The sequence below is a fragment of the Emydura macquarii genome, unplaced genomic scaffold (genome assembly GCF_026122565.2).
Source record: "Emydura macquarii macquarii isolate MOO-44397 ecotype Brisbane River unplaced genomic scaffold, CSIRO-AGI_Emac_v2 contig_2897, whole genome shotgun sequence".
Classification (NCBI taxonomy): Eukaryota; Metazoa; Chordata; order Testudines; family Chelidae; genus Emydura; species Emydura macquarii.
In genome coordinates, this window is record NW_027133034.1 from 26,451,532 (window position 1) to 26,463,886 (window position 12,355).

A 12,355-nucleotide genomic window follows, 5' to 3' on the forward strand; every position below is an offset into this window, starting at 1 on the left:
ACACCTGAGCAACGTAGTTATACCTACCTACCCCCCTGGGTAGCCAGCGCTATGTCAATGGGAGAGCTTCTGCCATTGACATAGCTACCTCTTCTCAGGCAGATGGAATAACTGCGCCAACAGGAGAATTACTCTCTTATTAGCGTAGGAGTGTCTTCATTGAAGTGATACAGAGGCGCATCTGGGCTGCTGTAGCACTTTATGTGAAAACAAGCCATGAGTAATGAATCTGCTTTCAAGCAAGACAATGAAAACAACACTATCACTGCTCTGAAAAAGTGGAAATAAACTGTGCTGCTTATTGTAATTACCAACTACCACCATAAATAATATTCCACCTACTTTATACACAATTTCTGTGGGATTTGAACTAGAAGGATCTTTGGTTTTATAACCCAGCATCCTTTCTCTGAAGACCTGAAGTTTCTCCATTAGTTTTAATAGAGAACTTTTAAAATAAAAGGGATTGTGTGTGTGGGGAGGAAGGTGGATGTGTGGCTTCTTCTGGAAAAAGAAACATAATACACAAATTCTTTACAACATGGTGTTTTCCAGGTGCTCATATATGCTCCAACACAAAATAGTTAACTTTGAGCTAAGGTTGCTACTGCGCAACATTAAAACTCAGACAGTTTATTTCATACTCAGTGAGCACTAAAAAATAAGGTTTAAAATGTGAAAAATACTTGAAGTGTTGGAATGTAAGAGAGAGGATTTTAAAGTGACACGACAAAACAAAATTGTGCAGTAGTATATAGTGTGGAGTTCTGTGAAAATTGCATTAAAATCATTGCATCAAAACTATATGGAAAGTTTTGGGTAAAGCTGCTTTCAGGGCCAATCCTGGTCTAACTTGCCTCTGCAGTATGGAAACCTCAGCAGCTGTGTTACACCATCATCCTCTAGGGCCATGGATGCATCTGCAAATATGGAAGGGTAGAAGTTACTTTGGAGGTTGCCCTCCAACCCCATCTCTTCTATGGATTTCTTTCCTAAAGCTGCTATATATGGTACTTAGGCAATGATGAATAAGAGCAGCAGACGGATGGCTTCCTCCCTGAACTGCTCCAATGACGAGGGCTCTGGGAATAGGCTTGGAGCCGTAAACGGGGAGAGGATATAGACCATGTGGCTAAAGATTCTTTCCTCAGTGCACTAGGGTGGAGGGACACAAGCCTCTAGATAATACACCCCTCTATCTACCCTGGGCCTCTGCTGCAGCTGACTGGGGGGTTACTGGAGAACAGGATTAAATGGTTTGCATTGCTGTTTATTTTGTTAATATGAACATTTCATTATTTAACATTAAGTGCAAGAATAAAGAAAACACTTAGGTGGAATGTATTGGAACATGAACCTCCACCAATTTCCGTAGTACAAAGGAATACTTTACCAGCTGTTCTCATATGCTGTTCTCCTCAACATACACTTAGTATAGAGTTAAAAACTGTGCTCTCGGGGTTGTTTTCAAATGCCATATTTTAGTATAATAAACAACCACACAAGCAAACTTAATAATAGACCCTGGAGAGGTGTTCATTTGCAATTGCACAGGTTTCTGGCTAGATACATGTTTTGCAGGATTTTGAGAACATTTTCTAGCTTGAAATATGTTTTGGCCAGTATCCAGCTAGCTCCAACGCATCTTAGCAAACAAAAACTATGATGGGATATTTAAGGTTGTGGCAGAATACACACCATCCACCCAAAATTTTAAAAGCATAGAAATAAGAGGCTATGGGGAAAGATTAGTGTATTCCTTTCCTCCTCCATGTTGCCCACAGTACTGTCAATTACATCCTCCAGGATTCCATAAGACTTTCACTTCCCTCGCCAAAAGATTCCCAAAAGCAATACATTCCCAGCATCCTCAGACTTGCTCTCTAACACTAAACCTTTACAGTGACCTCATGCTTTTATATCAGCAGATCAGCACAGTGGATTGTTACACATTCCATATTATTCTGACTTGAAACTGCTGAAGTCATGTTAAGGTTTTGTATTAGAGTGCAAGTTTGATGGAGCTGAAACACAGGAAGGGACTTGCCAAAGTTCACTTAGCAGATCAAGGCAATGCCAGGACTAGAACCTGACTCCCACGCTGGTGTCTTCTGCACTAGATCATACTGGGATATGTTTATGCTAGAGCTGGAGGTGTAATTTCCAGCTCAAGTAGACATGCCTGCACTTGCTCTGATCAAATAGAAGTCTGAGACTCTATGTACATACTCAGGTGGCTAGCCCATCCCACTGCTCATGTTGTTGCAGCAACTCTTCTATTTTTAGCATGCTAGCTCAATCAGAGCTGGTGTAGGTATGTCTATTCGACCTGGAAATCATACCTCCAGCTCCAGTGTAGACATACCCATAGACACTTACCTTGTAAAGGGGTCTTGAACATGGAGGCTGAGTTCTGTTCTCAGACATATACACGCACACCTTCCATTAACTTTACTCCAAGCCACATATGTACATTAGAGAGCAGAATGTGTCTCTTAGAGAAAAACCAACATCTGATAAATGAACATAGAAGTCAATGTTAATTTTGCATGGGAAGGAGGAGAAAACAAACATAAAACACAATCCTCCATCTTCAAGTAAAAGTGTGCTGAAATGCCAAGGGAAAATGAAATCTGGTGGATCTGCCTGACTACCAGTTGGAACAAAAGGAAATACAGTATAACTGTTCTGAGGAATTTTCAGACACATCCTTAGTATTAGGATGTCTGAAATGGATTGCTGTAATTTGAAGAGCTGCTTCTAACAGTGATATGCCAATGAAACATTGCAGCTGATAGATCTGATTCTTGTCCCATTTTCATACAGGAATCATGGTCTGGAACAAACTTTCTAATGGACTTTCCCTCAGGGGAATACATACCTACAATTATCCATAAATTACAAGGCCTGAAGGGCCACTGTAATCCTTTCATCTGACCTCCTGTATAACACAGGCCACAGAACTTCCCCACAATGATTCCTTTTCACAATGATTTCCTTTCCAGCAGATCTTTTAGAAAACATCCAATCTTGATTTAAAATTTGCCTGTGATGGAGAATCCACCAAGCTCCTTGGTAAATAGTTCCAATTGTTAAATATGTGATGTTTCTCCAAGTGCCCAGAACAATAAGCCACTGTTAACCTGTTGGCTCAGCAAAAGAGCGCTTCAATTGTAAATCAGATGGCTGCTACACCTTCCAGTCTGCCTCACTAGCAAAGGGCCAGTCTTAACCTTGCCTAATTTGGCAATTAACTGATCTAGCGGCAAATATGCTAATGGCCTGTGATAGAATGTTAGAGGGGGTGGGTTCTGAGTTACTACAGAGAATTCTTTCCGGGTGTCTAGCTGGTAAGTCTTTCCCACATGCTCAGGGTTTAACTGATCACCACATTTGAAGTCAGGAAGGAATTTCCCCCAGGGTAGATTGGCAGAGGCCCTGGGGGGTTTTCGCCTTCCTCTGCAGCATGGGGCACGGGTCACTTGCTGGTAGATTCTCTCTACTTAAAGTCTTTAAATCATGATTTGAGGACTTTAATAACTCAGTCATAGGTTAGGGGTCTATTACAGGAATGGGTGGGTGAGGTTCTGTGGTCTATGTTGTGCATGAGGTCAGACTAGATGATCATAATGGTCCTTTCTGACCTTAAAGTCTTTGAGTAACAACCTAGTTCCCTACCTCCCTGGAGGAGTGTTTCTCTGCAGTAGCCAGCCTCATCACTGGACACTCACAGAAATTACCAAACATACTGTGTAATGTGCCAGTGGACACGCCAGCCTGTTAGTTTAGCTGAGGACCCACACTTTAATACACAGCACTGAGCTACATTTAGGGTAAAACCAAAAATAAATGTATTAAAGAACAAAGATGTAAATGATTGTAAGCCAGGATGGTAGAAGCAGAAAATGGCTACAAACAAAGTCAAACCAGCTTTCTAGTGCCCAAAATGTAACAGATACAATCCTGGCCTCAGGCAACTTTTCACTCTCAATCAATTCTCAGCGTCCTCAAGCCACATGGCTCAGAGATCCACCTTGCACAGATTCCAGGAGGACTGACCTCTTTGTTCCTTAGTTGATGGAGAACTTCCATGTCTTTCCCCTGCTTTTTATAGTTCAGAAAACCTTTGGAAAATATGTTTTTAAAAAGTAACCCCCAGACAAAGTTCTTCTCCCCTGCTGCTTGTTCCACATGGCCCAGAGGCTGTGACCGTTATTCATCCGCTTGTTAATTAGCACTTTCTGTTGGTTTGAGTACTTTTGATGCAAGTGTACATTCACTGTCTCTGGCTCACAAAACATGACTCAGGCAGACTGGCAAATCCACATTCCTTCGTCTGGGACAAAGCTGTTTATCGGCTCTATTCAGATTGGTTGGTCTGAAAATATTTTAGGACCTTATTTCCAGTGCGTACCTATAAGGCTTTACACACTAACCATAGATACATCACACAATAATATTAATGACCTGAGAGACACCAGTTTTCATTTAATACCTTACAAGAGACTTTTTGGCTAAATATGACAACAGTGTTTGTTTAGCAATCCTGAGGATGTTTTATTGGGACCGCATGAGGCCTCCAGCATATGCCACTCACACTGAAGCAGGCATACTTGTCATGCAGCAGCCTGCCACAGGAAGGCACTTCAAGCAGAGCTGCCCGATGACATGGGGATGTTATAGTTGCATGGCAAGCCTTTAGTGATCATTCTTGGTTTGCATATTAATGCTGTGGAAGTGTGTTCTGATTTAATAGTTTCCACTAGTTACTGAGAAAAAGCTAGTGTGCAGTCAACATATGAGTGCAAAGTCCACTGGCTTTGGGTGCATTTGGAAAACTAGCCAAGCAGAACAGAATCCTTCATTATTTGTGAAGTGTCTGAAGGTGAATGATCTATACAGATTATATTAGTTCTCTAATAATACTTGCAATTGTGCAAAGGGGCTTCCCACTGAGACTGTAAAGCACTTTCCAAACCGTAATGATTTTAGCTTTACAAGATCACTGTGAGGTAATAAGAATTATTATCTGAATTTTACTGATAAGGCAACTGAGGGTAACTGGTTTCTCCAAAATCATACAGGAAATCAGCGACAGAGCCAAGAATCCTGATTAACTTCCAGTCTTGTGCCTTCTCAGAAGAACATGCGTCCTTCCCTACAATTAGAAAAAATACACGTTCACATTGTTTTGTTTACTTTTAAACATCAGGGATCTAAGGATGTTCCTAAACCTGAGAGGTGCTGACTGAGCTCTTGCATCTCTTATTGAAGCTATTGGAAGTGCAGGTGCTCAATACCTCTCACAATTTATCCCAAGATTAACTCAAAAAAAAAAAATGAAGATCTTAAATTTATTGCATTATCTACTGATGTTATCCCTTCCTCAGCTCTTTCTTGACTATCTAGTTACTCCTTGTTATGCAATGGCTAGTCTTAGTTGGTATGCTCTCCTAAGTAGAGTTTATATGTATTGTGAGAATGTATTATATGTGATGCATACAAAGCTGTAAGAAATAGTCACAGTCATACTAATTAATAATTATTAATAACTTACCATGACAGAAAAGGGAACACATTTTTCTTTTAGTTGCACTGTTGTAAGTGATGAATTTTGGTTTAAAGTTTTTAGGGTAGAAGAATGAAACAGCCTAGGGTCAATTTGATGAATTATCCCTGAGATGGAGGATACCTAAGATGTGTGAGTGCGTCTAAATGTTTCTCTTTCTTGGCTGACTGCTCTCTTCTGCATATAGGAGATTCTCCAAGACTGAGTAAAGTTTGGGAGACAAGTAGGGTGGTCACAGGTAGAGGCTGATACTGAAGGAGCTTTACTACAGAAGCTGCATCCTGAGTGGCTGTAGAGGCCTGAAATAAAACAGGGGGACAAGTCCTTTGTTCTCAGACTGCTATACAAAAACTACATAGGTCTGTATGTATCAGGGATGGCGAAACTTACTGATTCTCAGAGCTGAATACAACAATTTTCAGAAGTTCAAGAGCTGGAGTGCACCTGCCGGGCCTCCAGGCTTAAGGCCTGTGGGGTGTTGGTGGGGCTCAGGACATGGCAGGAACGCTCCATGGAGAAGATGCCCTGAGCCCCACCACCACCGTGACACAGGATGGAAGCCCCGAGCCCCAACAGGTGTGTTCCCTGGGGCTGAAGCCCCTTCCCTGCTGGGCAGAAACCTTTAGCCCTCACCACCCCAATGCATGGCAGAAGCTCTGAACTCTCCACCCCATCTGGTATGTAGAGAATGGGGGGAGGGTATTGGGTATTCTGAGATCCTCACTTTAACCGTAAAAGAGAAACATGCGACTTCCGAGCCACAGTTTGGCCACCCCTGGGGTGTGTGTGTGTGTGTGTGTGTGTGTGACGCCCCTCTCCACTCTGTTACCTTCTTTAATGCCAATCTGTGTATAGGTGTTGATGGACAGGCCTCGGTATTTATGGATCCCAACACCCGCTCAGCAGGGTGTATCTGCTTTATTTTTTTCCCTGTGAATTTAATTGGCAGTCTCCCCACCCTTCTTGCTCCTTCCTGGCAGGGTCACCAGGGTAGCTTGGGAAGAAAATTCTAACCACAGGAAGGCTCCTATTTACTTGCCAGATAATTGGAGCCTCCCAAGGAATAATGCAAACACATACAATGTATTCCACACAGCCGTTCTATTAACCAGGAGACAAATATAACATAACAGGGTAAAACTATTCTTAGGCTCACCAGTCACATGACTGGATGTAACAATTGTAAAATTAGTGTCCCATTGGTACGCGTACTTTGTTGGGGCCCTTGTTGGCCTGTGACCACAATATCTTCTGGGCAGTGGTTTGGCAGTGTGGCTGATTGGGTTCAGCACAGCTCAAAAGGCTCACAACTGGGATGAGGTGGGCAGTCCCTATGCAGGTTTCATAGGCAGCAGATGATCAGAATCCCCCAAATCCTTACTCCCTGGATTGAGGATGCCGTTCTGGGAGTAGGGGTTCCCCAAACAATTTCTCTGACTGACTAACTAAAAGATGGTGCACTCACATGATCTGGGAATGATCCTCAGAGTCAGAGATGACTCTGGACTCCTCGGTCACTGCAGAAGGGCTGGTCTCTGCTGGCAGGGATCCTCTTCATGCAGGCGTCAGGCTGCTTCTGGTCCCAGGATTTCTCCTCAACACCAAGGGGTGCAGGGCTCCAGGTGCAGATAACAAAACTACACCACAAATCCAAACTTCAGTCTCCCACCCCAGCACCCCTGCACACTCACAGCAGGCTGCAGCCCGAGACTAGCAGCCAGAGCAGAGCTTGCCATGTGGTGCTTCTCCCTCCTAGGGAGCTGGGGGCTAACTCAGCCTACTGGGGGAAGTTTTCCCAACAATGCTCTACAAACTGGGAGACACCTTGGAGCAGGAAGTGCTCAAGCTGAGGGATTTTGCTTTCTGGGCCCCAGAGACCAGTTCTTATGGGGAACCCTGCATGCCGGCCTGGGCTCACCAGCTCCCCACACAGCCAGTCCTGAGCTCCCTGGCAGGGGCATCTCGATCCCTATTGGTTGCCAGACAGACTCTGAGACTTGGGCTACCAACACACAGAGCTCCAGGAATCTAGGTAATCGCCTTGTGGTTTACATATATATACACATGATCCTGTTGATAAGATGACAGTTTATATAGAGAGTGCCACCTACAGACGTACAAGAATGTGTAGTATTGGTCATAAATGTGTACCTCTAATAAAGTTGTTAGTATGCGCTATAAATGGTGTGCTATTAAACAGATCTTAAAATGGGGTCAGAAGAGGGAAAGGGGAGAGGTGAAAAGCCTTGTGGGAGTCTGCCAGACTGTAAAGTGCCGGATGAGTACAAACTCAGAGCAGATGAGGGAAAATGGCAATTCTGTGATCTGTACCATGAAGCTCAAAGTGCAAGTCTGGGTTAAACTCACCTGAGTGCATCAGAACCCACATCTGAGGGCTGAATAGAAACCTGAGCAAACCATTCAAAGATGAGTATTTGTGTCTATATTTTATTGTGTTATGTTTGTCTTCAGTAATCACCTTGTAGTTTTAAAATCACACATCTGTCCAGGGCTCTTTGATCTCCAAGATACATGTACTTGTCACAATCTTCTTCTCTTCTATATAACTCTGGTGGTATAAGCTTATTCTTTTATGGTGACATTTATCACATCACAGAGCAGCTATAGGTGAATCCAGGGAATCCCTAGAACCCACAGCTGGGAGGAACCCCCTATTTTACATTACACTTCCAAACGTAATATGGGATTGTAGAGGCTGTTTAACACTTATCTTAATGAGAGAGAAATTCAGTTGAGACATTCAACAATTACTGTTAACATTATGGAGTGGCAGTAGTCATTCCAGCCTTACAGTTGGACCTCTCATTCTATTAGCCTGACTCTCAGCTATCCCTCTTCCCCCAATTATAAGATTATAAAATCCAATTTCTTATCAGAGGGATCCATTTGCAATCATCTTAGTAATTTTTTACTGTGACTATTGAGTATACATTTTTGCAAATTTTAGTCGGCGATATGGAGAATGAGGGTATGCATAGTATTTTTTTTTAAATAATCATATGCCCTTCAAGTTACCTGTTTGGTATAGAACCTGCCTGACTGCAAGGAGTTAAATCAAAGGAGGCTGCAGAGGGGAAAACCAACAGGAAATGAAACAATGACAATGATAAGGGTCCTTGAGGAAACAATGTGGAGTGGAGGAGGAAGCTAACAACAGGGGAATACCCCCTGTTCGGCTCCATTGGAGAAGGGTTTACTTTTCCACACGCTGAGCTTGAGATCAAAGGGGATCATAAACCTCCAAGATGCTAGCAAAGGAAGGCACGATAGAGTGAATAGTCAGAGGCTACCAAGGGTGTGTCAGTGAAAGCTGACAGATTGACCGAACATGTGTCTGCATTTGGAGCTGTGGGTGTGATTCCCAGCCTGAGAGGACATACTGGCACTAGTTCTGACCAAGCTAGCACGCTAAAAATAGAGTTGTGGCTGCTGCAGTACGAGAGGCAGGCGGTGCTAGCTGCCCTGAATTCATATCCAGTGCCTCTGATAGCCACACACGTGAGGCGGCTAGCTCTTCCCATTGCTTGTGCTGCCACAGGTACTTTTTAGCATGCTTGCTCAGTGAGAGCGAGAACCAGTAAACTTCTCAAGCTGGGAATCACACCCCCATCTCAGCATGTCGGCAAAGTTAATGACCTAATGACAGGTAGCCTGCTGCAGCAGAATGGGTCCCTGCTGCCTGCCAGAGATAGTTAGCTGGGCTGAGGGGAACTTACAAAAGATGGAATGAATAGTGTAAGGTGTAAAAGTCGACTTTTTTGCCTCCCCAGTCCTGGGCAATCTGTGAATCAGACCGAACTCCTCAACACAATTTAGGTCTAGCTGAAGGATTTTGTTTTTTCTTTTTGCTTGCTAACACAGTTTGACATGTTGTATTTTACCTCTGAAAAGGATTCTGGTGGTGATCAGGTTCTTCAGTGAATCAACAATCTGGAGAGACCTGATCTCCTCACCCACTTTCCAGATGTCAAAAGTACCCACATTTGTCTTCATTTAACTATGTTCACTCTTTTATCTACAAGTATATGAATTACCTTTGATATTTATCTCTAGCAAAATCCTAGAATATTAGTTGCCACCTTTAATTTTTAGTTAGGAAACCTTAACTAAAAGGGTGTCTAAAAAAATCAAAATGACATGAGTGAAACAAAGGAAAAAAGGCAAATGAAATCCATTATAACAGAAAGAGAATGAAAACTAATCTTAAAAAGGGAACTAAGATTTAACAAACACACAGAGTCCTAAAATGGATTTCACATTCTGTTTTCGTTTAACAAGAACATGACACTTTACTGAGTAATTTATTCTGCTGCTGAAAAGCCAAGATTTGCCAGTCAGTTATAAGGATTGATTTGAGAAACTGGAAAAACAGCTCACAGCATGATGGATAGGCATTGGAATTCTTTCATTCAACTGTATCAAACTATAATTGGAAAGTTGATCTTCTGGTTTGCAGCTATCTTCCAAGCTGCAAATATGCAGATCATTAGGAAAGTTCTAAGAAATTTTAAACAATTATTCAAATCAGAATATTCTTCCACATGATCAGCTGGTGCACTTCGGGCCCTTTTGTTCTCTGCCTGTGGCATGCAATAGTTTAATCTCTTGAGGACTGTAATACTTTGATCTAATTCTGGTTGTTGACTATGTATGGGGGTGGCTGAGTGATTTATGGGCCTACGATATACAAGAGATCAGACTAGATGATCTGATGGTCCCTTCTGACCTTAAACTCTATGACTCTGAATCAATTTACAATAGGTGATTTTTATCTGAAACTTCTATAATCCACACACACCCCATTACAAGCCTATTTTACATAAATGAAGCACTTTTCATATTGAAAAATCTCAAAGGACTTTACGTACAAATTATGGGGACTGATTCTACCTTTTAGACAGAGACTCATATTGGGTGAAGGTACAGCCACACCATTTCAGCAAGAGCTCTGGGAGGCGTTGTTCCTCCAGGAAGCCCAGTGCCTCCTGCAGCTCCAAGCTAAGCTCACTGCTATATTGCTTAAGAAGCGCAGTGTGCACTCTCCTCTGCTGAGTGGCGCAAAGGAGAGGTGAGGCCGTGCCTCAAGAGCAGCCTTCCTGGTCAAGGGATCATAAGGACAGCAACTCTCTCCAGCCCTTTACACTGTTGTCTTCTCCTTTTGCAGCTGAGCAGGGCCAAACACAGTCTGACCCTATAGCATACTTAGCTATGTTTACATTTATATAGTTGAAATCACTTTCATAGATGAATTACAAGCACCTCCAAGTGGAATATAAAAGCTGTTCGACAGTGCACTGCGCACCAATGCTACCCACTAATTTGCACCAGGAAGTGCAGAAGAATGCTTGAATCTGCTAACTGATCAGCTTATTACATAATCAGGACATAGTAACCCAAGTTAGAATTTGGACAAGACACTATTGTGAAAATGCCAGAGGATCTATTTTTTAAAAACATTGTATGTATTGGCTTTCATTTTTCAAAACCAGTACAGCGCATATTAGATATTGATCTACATACAAAAGAAAGGAGTGGATTACCACAACATATATGGGGCATTAACAGAGCCATTCAGTGACGTCCCTATTGTTTCAAGTTCAACTGGCCCTTTAAGGGGGTTGGGGCCCAGGCATAGCCCATCTCCTCAAGTGAAGGAAATGAGTCCAGCCATCATGTGATGGGAGCAGAGGACTCAGAAGCAAGGCTGCTGGGACTCGAGTTCTAAAGAGCAGACTGAGCCCAGTTTACAGGAGGTAGTCTGCTGGGAAGAAAGCTTCATAGTTCCTAGGTAGCAGGAGCTGGAAGAGAAACCCCCCAGCTAAGGAATAGAAAGTTTTTTTGACCTTGAGGGGGAATGGCTATAACAAGGGGAAGCTAAGGTGGGCTTGGGTTTAGTAATGTCTCAAGATAGTTCTGAAGCTGTGGTGATCAGAACAGTTAGAAGAGCTTTAACGTTTCTCTAAGATTCTGGCTTGAGAAAGGGGAGAAAATAAAAGTAACTGGTTTAATTGATTTTAGATGGGGAAAAACAGACATACCTCTCATGGCTGTTCCTCCCTTACAAGTCCCAGGTAGCTGGGGTGGGGGCTGGGCTTGAAAGAGCACATCTAAAGGAGAAGGAAAGGGCAGCAGAGCAAGGAACATCTGGGAATAGTAGCACAAGCAGGTTGTTCCTTCCCTCCCCTGTGCAAGACCTAGGAGGAGGCATCTTGAACACAACCTCTATTCTTGCCCAAGCTTTAACTGACTTGTCAGGGGCCACCCACAAACTTTAGTAGGTTCATGGTAGTCCCTCTCAACCATCCCCCCCACGCGTAGGGGGTCTTGATTTGCTGAGCCTCATTTTACTGGGCAAAGCAGGGACATAAGCTTCCTGGCAAGCTTATGCTTATAGTGGTAGCAGGTGATCTTGTTCTGGCTAACTGGTGATGAACATGTATCCTAAGAATTAGGCATGGATGGATTTGGTTAGGCCTTGAAGAGAATCCTAAGGCTCACAGCTATTTGCCAATACCTATGCTAGGTGTGGTGTATACCACCTTCCTAGGTATGTGTGTGATATTAAAGTACATTAATGAATTATAAATGTTTTGTATTGTGCTCTTTCTACAGTTCTGTTCTCCCTTGTTATATTTCACAATAGTTTGCAAAGCTGAAGTCACCTTTGGCATTAGGAAACAGGAATCCCATCAAAGCAGAGATACATGAATGGAGTGTCCTAGCACAGGCTGGGATGTGTCTCTACTCCCATAGGGTTTGCGATGT

At 42.9% G+C, this 12,355-nt stretch overlaps 1 long non-coding RNA gene across 1 annotated transcript; it reads right to left on the minus strand.

The window, feature by feature from the left end:
• Window positions 1-716: 716 nt before the first annotated feature.
• On the minus strand, window positions 717-7,156 carry LOC137166933 (uncharacterized). The gene is made up of 3 exons (XR_010923884.1): window positions 7,035-7,156; window positions 2,380-2,513; window positions 717-920 (listed from the first exon to the last, which is right to left on the minus strand). It is a non-coding gene; the product is annotated as an uncharacterized lncRNA (long non-coding RNA).
• Between the last annotated feature and the right edge of the window lie 5,199 nt (window positions 7,157-12,355).